This window comes from Alligator sinensis, unplaced genomic scaffold, assembly GCF_000455745.1.
Source record: "Alligator sinensis unplaced genomic scaffold, ASM45574v1 scaffold1485_1, whole genome shotgun sequence".
NCBI lineage: Eukaryota > Metazoa > Chordata > Crocodylia > Alligatoridae > Alligator > Alligator sinensis.
In genome coordinates, this window is record NW_005842962.1 from 486,562 (window position 1) to 494,424 (window position 7,863).

The window sequence follows — 7,863 nt, forward strand, 5'->3', positions numbered from 1 at the left end:
TTAGAAGCACTTTTGGTCCACTTCCGGTCCGCCATGGAGTGTGCTGGCTCCCCCGCAGCTCAGCAGTTGGCCACGGGGGGAATCCGGGTGCCCACCCAGACCCAGGAGGCATCAGTTGTCAAGCCGGTAGGTGTCGGAGTTCCCCTGGCATGCTTCCTTCTGGACCCGAAAATGCACCAGAAGTGCTTCTGGTCCACTTCTGGGTCTGCTGCCAAGCACGCTGGGGAGCCCACCACACTCCTGTGAGACACTCCATGTGCCCCAGCTGCTGTGCTGGTACCTAGACGTATGTAGAAACAAAATTTAAAGATGTCTCTATGTCTGAATCTCCGAATCTTTCTGAATCTCTCTGAATTGATTTGGAGGGTTCTGATCAGATTTGGAGAGATTAAAGGGTCCTCTGATTTTATTCAGATTCAGAGATTTGGCCACCAAATCAGGCCAAAACTCCACCAAATTGAATCAGGGACCGAAGCTTTGTACAACCCTAAAAATGAACTAACAGTGAAGCCTCATGAGCTACAACATTTCTACACACATTTACAATTTGAGCAGACAAAAAAGTGGTGAAATCAGCATCAAACTGGAATAAAAACAAGTAGTTCATGTGCCAAAATAGGTTGGCTTTTTACAGTATCCAATATAGAGTTACCCCAGCAAGTATAGGGATAGAATTAGTCTATGTGCATCCACCTTAGGATAGGTGTTTACTATAGGCAATACCTTTTCTTTTCATTGCAGGCTGACTGCAGCCACGGTTGGGGATTTGGGCTGGGGTGTGCCAATACTGTTCCTGGGATCCAAAGCCAAGGTTCCTGGCTGGCTTAGAGGGGCTCTTGCCTCTCCATGCAGGGTCAGACAAATCCCCAGCTAATAGTAACCCCAAAATAAAGCTAACAATCCTTGATGGGAAAGCAGACAGAAACAAAAATAATATTTCACAATGGGAGCAAAGGCAGATAAAGGCTGCAGCAGAATAGAAACCTGGAGTATTTTTCGTTTCCTTGTCTTGCATTCAAGTTTTCATCCTGTGAAGTCCTGTGTGGTTACTGATGAGCAATGGCATCCCCATGTGGAAAGAAGACATGCACAGGCCTCTTGCTTCAAAATTAAGTCCCACAGTGATTGGTGAGTGGTGAAGGGGGCAGACACTAGTGATTAGCAGAAGCCCCTAGTCATGGATCTGCACGGAGACAGTGACTGTATGATGGCCGTGTCGTATTTGGAACTGGGACAGGTGTGCGATTCAGCAGCTGCCGTTATGCTGTACTAAGGCAGAGCTGGACAACTTTGAGCAAGGTTCATACTGGACCAGGTAGACATAACTACCTATTACATATATGGAATTTTAGTTAAGACCCTGATTTTGAGCGTGGCAAATCCAAACTATAGCACAGATGGAGGCATGTCCTATCTACAATTGTAGTGATTGCATCAAATGCCTGCACCAGGCTACTAACAATGCCTTGCCATGGACATAAAATCTAAAACTGTCACTCAAGGCTTATCCCTTAGTGCTGTTATTTATAGGTTGTTTATAGTTTGTTCCGTGATTCAGTTGCTGTACTCCGTATGAATATATCACAAAGCAACACATGGAAGGGGTTCAATGTTTTCTGCTTGAAAAGCCTGCTCAAAAACATCATCTCCAGCAGTGCCTTGGAGAGAACCTTGCCAACTGCCCTGATTGCTCTTGACACCACTGATCACTCGAGAAAGTGTGAGACCTTCAAAAAAGGCATGCATGAGGTGTGCCAAAAACCACTAGGCTCCTCCACAAAGAAACATCGGGACTGGCTTGATGAAAATTATAGGGAAATTCATCCTTTCCTTGATAGAAAAAGAAGAGCCTTCAAACTTGAAAGAAGAACATTAACTCCAAATAGATGAACCTGCCTTAGTGATATTCAGTAGAGATCATTCACTCTTTGGTCCCTTCCACAAGGCCAGTTTTGTACACATAGGTGAAGAATGGATTTCCTCTTTCGTGTGTGTTAGAAAAAGACTCCAGTGACTAGGTATTTAATCTATAACATATAACAAAAAGAGGGATAGTGTATACCAGTGCTCCAAATCCTTATAAAATCTGTTCTGGGCTCACATATGGGCTCCACAGAAGAGAAGCTGCTTTCGTTTGGTTTAACACAGGCTTGTCCAACATACGGCCCGCGGGCTGCCATGCGACCCACCAAGCCATTTTCTCTGGCCCGAGGTCCCTCACTCAGGACAGGCAGGTGGGGGAGGGGAGCTGCTAACCCCTGTGGGGCCAGGCTCAACCCCGAGGGCTGCATGGCGTGGGGCTGCCCCAGCTGTGCCTGACAGGATGAGCTTGGGACAGTGCCTGCTACTTCTCTCTGGCTCCACCCCTTGCCCCTGGCGTCCAGCTCACCTCCTGGGACCTGCTGGGCTTGGTGCTCATGGGGTGGGAACAGGGTTTGGCGCCTGGCACAGGCAGTTGGCAGAGCAACCCCGTGGGGGCTTGGCAGGCAGGATCTCTGACACATGTCCTGGCTGACTGCCAGATCCTGCACTCTGGGCTCGCAGCGCTGAGGCTGCTGGGGCTCCGTGCGTGGGCGGCCGGGCATCATTGTGAGTGGGGCCGCACAGGCGACTGCCTCGCTCCGGCCCCCCTTGGGCAGCGCTGGCTCATGGGGCTGCGCTGCTTGGGGGATGGGAATATGAAGTCATTTATTTCTTTAGGATGCAGAAAAACCTGCAGCATGCTTATAGGCTTGGTAGTGCTACCCTGGTTAGCACTACAGATGAAAGGGGCTTGGGGGTCATGGCTGGCCAAAAGATGAACATGAGCCTTCAGTGTGATGCTGCGGCTAGTAAAGCGAGCAAAACGCTGGCTTGCATCCATAGATCCTTGTCAAGCAAATCCCAGGACATAATTCTCCTATTGTACTCGGCCTTGGTGAGGCTGCAGCTGGAGTACTGCATCCAGTTTTGGGCTCCACAATTCAAAAAGGATGTGGAGAAGCTTGAGAGGGTGCAGAGAAGAGCCATGCGCATGATCAGAGTTCAGGAAAACAGACCTTATGATGAGAGACTGAGAGCCATGGGGCTCTTCAGCTTGGAAAAGCACAGGCTCAGGGTTGAGCTGGTGGCCACCTATAAATTTATCAGGGGTGCTTATCAGGATCTGGGGGAACATCTGTTTACCAGAGCACCCCAAGCGATGACAAGATGGAACGATCACAAACTCTGCCATGACCGATTCAGGCTGGACATAAGAAAGAACTTCTTCACTGTCCGAGCTCCCAAGTTTTGGAATAGACTGCTGCCGGAAGCGGTTCAAGTACCCACTTTGAACACCTTCAAGACAAATTTGGATGCTTATCTTGCTGGGATTCTCTGATCCCTGCTGACTTGCTGCCCCTGGGGCAGGGGGCTGGACTTGATGATCCTCTGGGGTTCCTTCCAGCCCGAATATCTATGAAATAAACTCTATGAAATAAACCAGCAGCTACCATGAACCTTGTAGTAGGGCTGCACATGCAGGGTCTCTCTGGCCTAGGACAGAGGGTGTAAAGGGGTGTTTGTCTTGGGTTATAATAACTGACTGGCGTGTGGGGCTAGCTGACAGCGCTGCCCATATGGGGCCCAAACCAAGCAATGGCTGGGCTGCCCCAGTCATGAGACAGAGACACCGGGTCTGGCACCAGGAGACAAAAGTCCTAGTCCTGCCCTGACTTCCCATCAGCATTTGAGGTTGCACTTGGCATATGATGGCACATGTCAGGCTGTACCTTACATAATATGACTATACCTGATGGGTGGGGTCCATATTGATACCACAGTATTATTACATAGTAATAAAATGGTGATTTTGAACTGGTGAGTTGTTTTTAACTTCACCTGTCTCTGCCAAACTAGTTTTTCTATGACTAAAATTAATTTTGGCTATTTTAGCTACAGGGCCTACACTACGCTCAAAAAATGGCAAATCAGAGGAAACGAAAAATTGATGCTGAGTGTCGAGTTTTCAAAGAAAGTTGGACCACTGTTTTTTTTGTTATTGAACAAAACGGGAACATCCTGTGTCTGATTTGCCAAGAGAAAGTAGCTGTCTGCAAGGAGTACAATGTGAAGTGACATTATTCTACAAAACATGCAAAGAAATTTGACAGCCTGGTGGGTCAGATTAGAATTGATCAGGTGAACTCTAAAACAGCATGACCGGGCAACAGTCTTTTTTCAAAGCTGCGAGGCAGAAGTCTGAGGCAGCAACCAAGATCAGTTTCTTGATATCTGAGGCAATAGCTAAGAGAGGGAAACCATTGTCTGATGGAGAATTTGTGAAAGATTGCTTGGGCATATTTACATCCGATCTATTCCCTGACAGTCAATGGTGGAGAATATCAGCCTTTCACATCAGACAGTTGCTAGAAGAGTAGACAACATGGCATCAAACATTGAAGATTCACTGATGAAAAGACTCAGTTCCTGTCAGTTTTACAGCTTGGGGGTTGATGAAAGCACAGATGTGAGTCATACAGCTCAACTGGCAATCTTTGTACGAGGAGTAACCAAACAATTCCATGTTGTTGAGGAACTGCTTGACTTATGTCCAATGAAAGGCAAAATGACAGGACAAGACATTTTCAATGAAGTGAAACGTGTCTTGTTGAAATTCAATCTTCCAGAGGACAGACTCTGTGGTCTAACAACTGATGGAGCCCCTGCGATGATAGGCAAGCACAATGGATTTATCAGTTTACTGGTCAAGTCGGTGCCTCAGGATGTCATCACACATCACTGCATCATTCACCAGGAACAACTGTGTGCAAAGGCCCTGGAGATGAAACATGTGATGGAAAAGGTTGTTTCTACAGTCAATTTCATAAGGTCAAAGGGGCTTAATCATAGACAGTTCCAAGCATTTCTTGCTGAGATAGGATCAGACCATGATGATGTTATTTACTTCTGCAAAGTTTGTTGGCTCAGCAGGGCAGCCACACTAGCCAGATTCTGGTCACTGCTTGATGAAATTCAAACCTTCGTGACAAACAAAGGAAAAGATGGTAGCTTCATGGACCATGATGCATGGCTGAATGACTTGGCATTCCTAGTTGACATCACGAAGTATCTTGCGGATTTGAATATAAAACTACAAGGGAAGGATCAATTTGTCAACAGACTGTATGAACACATCCAATCCTTCATTCATAAGCTGGAATTGTTTCAGAAACAGTTGAATAAAAAGAATGTCACCCATTTCACAATACTATTAACAAGATGTGCTGAGACGGTGAACCATGACAAGTATTTTGCACTGATCAGCCACCTGCTGGATGAATTCAAACAAAGATTTGCGGCTTTCAGGGAACACAGCGATGAGTTGAAGCTGTTTGCAGATCCATTTGGAACGGATGCCATCGATGCTCCTGACATGTTCCAAATGGAACTAATTGGCATCCAAAATAATGGTGCCTTGAAGAGAGCTTTTGCAGAACATGACCTATTGATATTTTATAGTCAATGTTACATGGCACTCTTTCCAAATCTATTGAATCATGCACTTCGGTTCATTGCACTATTTGGCAGCATGTATTGCTGTGAACAGCTTTTCTCCAGAATGAAGAACATAAAAACAAAATCAAGATCACTTTTGACAGATGGACATTTATCTGGAATACTCCACATCGCCACATCAAGTGTGCCAGCAGATATTGATAACTTGTGCAAGCAAAAACAATGCCAGGTATCACACTAAAGAAATCAGTGTTCATTGTAGTTTTCAGAAAGTTAATAAGAGTAGACTTGTACACATTGTGTTTACACTGTTTTTGTACACTTACAGTGTGGATTGGAGCATGCTTGTTTTCTTGAGACTTGACAACAGTTGTATTGCCACCTGACTCTTTTTTTGCCTGGATAGTTCCTGTTGTAACAGAATGTCCCCAAATATAAACTTCACTGGATAACTGTGCTGTATGTTTGTTTAAGACTGAACAATATGTTCAAGAATAGAGCATGAACGATCTGGGCTCCAACGTAAATTTGGAGCAGGTAAAAATCTTTGTAAAAATACTGTCCAGCGTTTGGATTGTATTTGCTTCTGTTTCTCTTTGTGTGGGATTGGGGGTTCAACTTGTTACTACTTGTTAAAGATGTGTTACTAGCAAGTTATTAATTCAATAAAAGTCAATCTTCTTGAAGATTATTCTCAAAAATGCCCATATTTTGTTGCTTGGATTAGTTTCCACTCCGGCTGATATCTTTTCCACATTTGATCTGTCGACTTGCATTATGCTTCTTTCATTCATTGAGAAGTGAGTAGAAGCAAACGTGTTTATTTTAGTCATGTGCTTGGTATTATTTCATTCTTGCTTTTACATTGTTTTTATTTTGGATTTTAAACCACATTTCCAGGCCCATTTCATTGTCACTTCCTGCAACTTCATTGGTGTCAAAGGTCATGTGACATCACTTCCTAATGTGATACCACTTCCTGTGAGGTCTTTGAATATGGCTCGCAGGCACACTGGGTAATAAAAAGTTTGTGATCTGGCCACACATTCAAAAAAGGTTGGACACCCCTGTTTTAGCACATCATTCTGCACTTTTGCCTAATTATTGCTTTCCATTATCACTGAGGGCCATCCTCTCATTCCACCCTGGCTACTCATGGCCAGTCCTTCTGAGCATCTCACCAGAGCACAGCCACATGAGGTGCCATGGCATGAATCCCCCTGGATAGACAACCGCTGGTCATGGACCCTGTTCTGTAGGGCATCACTGCATCCAGCCATCTCCTCATGCTTGCACTGGAGTCACTGGGGTTGATGGAAAGACTCAGACCATTCACCTAGGCAGGATCCCTGCTAAGATAACCTGCTTCAGGTCTGCCCCAGGACAGGATCCAGTTCCAGCAGGAGCCCACAGAAGAAGTTTAAACCATGCTGCACATGCCAGGGCTAAAGATTTATGTAGCCCCTACATGTTACAGGGTGAGGAGAGGGCCTGACTGCCTCCCTAATGGTGAAAAACAAGCAGGTTGGCTAGTCAGCAACCCTGGATGGTAGCATCTGTGGGGAAGCCAGGAGCTGCCAAGCGATGGGTGGGAGATGGTGAAAAGAGAGGAGCATGAGGGAGATGCTGATTAACAGGAGAGGCAGGTGGCACTGAGCTTCCTTAACAGTGGATCTCAGAGTGGAGCATAGAGAAGAGGGTGGGCCTGGGTTTGGCCTCTGGAGGGGCATGGATGGCCCTGACAGGACAGAGCAAGGACCTGTGAACCCTACCCTGGGGAGACCCAGGGGGCAGTGGGGAGAGCTGGGCACATGACCCTTTGGACAGGATGGTACTTGGTGACAAGGGGCCTGGCTTCAAGGGATGTGGTGATCACAAACTGAGCTTTGTGGCCCAGGGCTGTGAAGTGCTGTCTGTTCTGTCCTGTCCTTAGCACACAAGGTTTCTTCCCATGCTTGTGTCCCTACTTGGTGCTGCTTCGTTTTCCTTCCATTTGGCTTTGGTACAGTTCCTGAGCTGCCAGCTCTGTGGAGGCCACCTCAGTGACCCAGCTTTGCCCCCCTGTGCCCTCTAGGGCTTAAGCACAGGCTCTGGATGCAAATACCTGTACCCAGAGGGCATGCTCACAGTAGCCCATTGCATGCCTGCAAGTGTGGGTTAGTGACCAGGTCTGCGACCTGTCTGAAGGAAGGAGAACAGGCAACGCAGGGGCTACACAGCTTCTGTGGGCATCACAAGGGAAAACCTGTCTTGGGCACTAGCCTGTGACCTGGATGCAGATATGAGGCAGCCTGTGAGTGGGGCCTGAGGCAGTAACATATGTGCTAGTAGGGGGAATCTGTTATGGTGGGCAAGATACAACAAACCCCCAACTATAACCTTTGC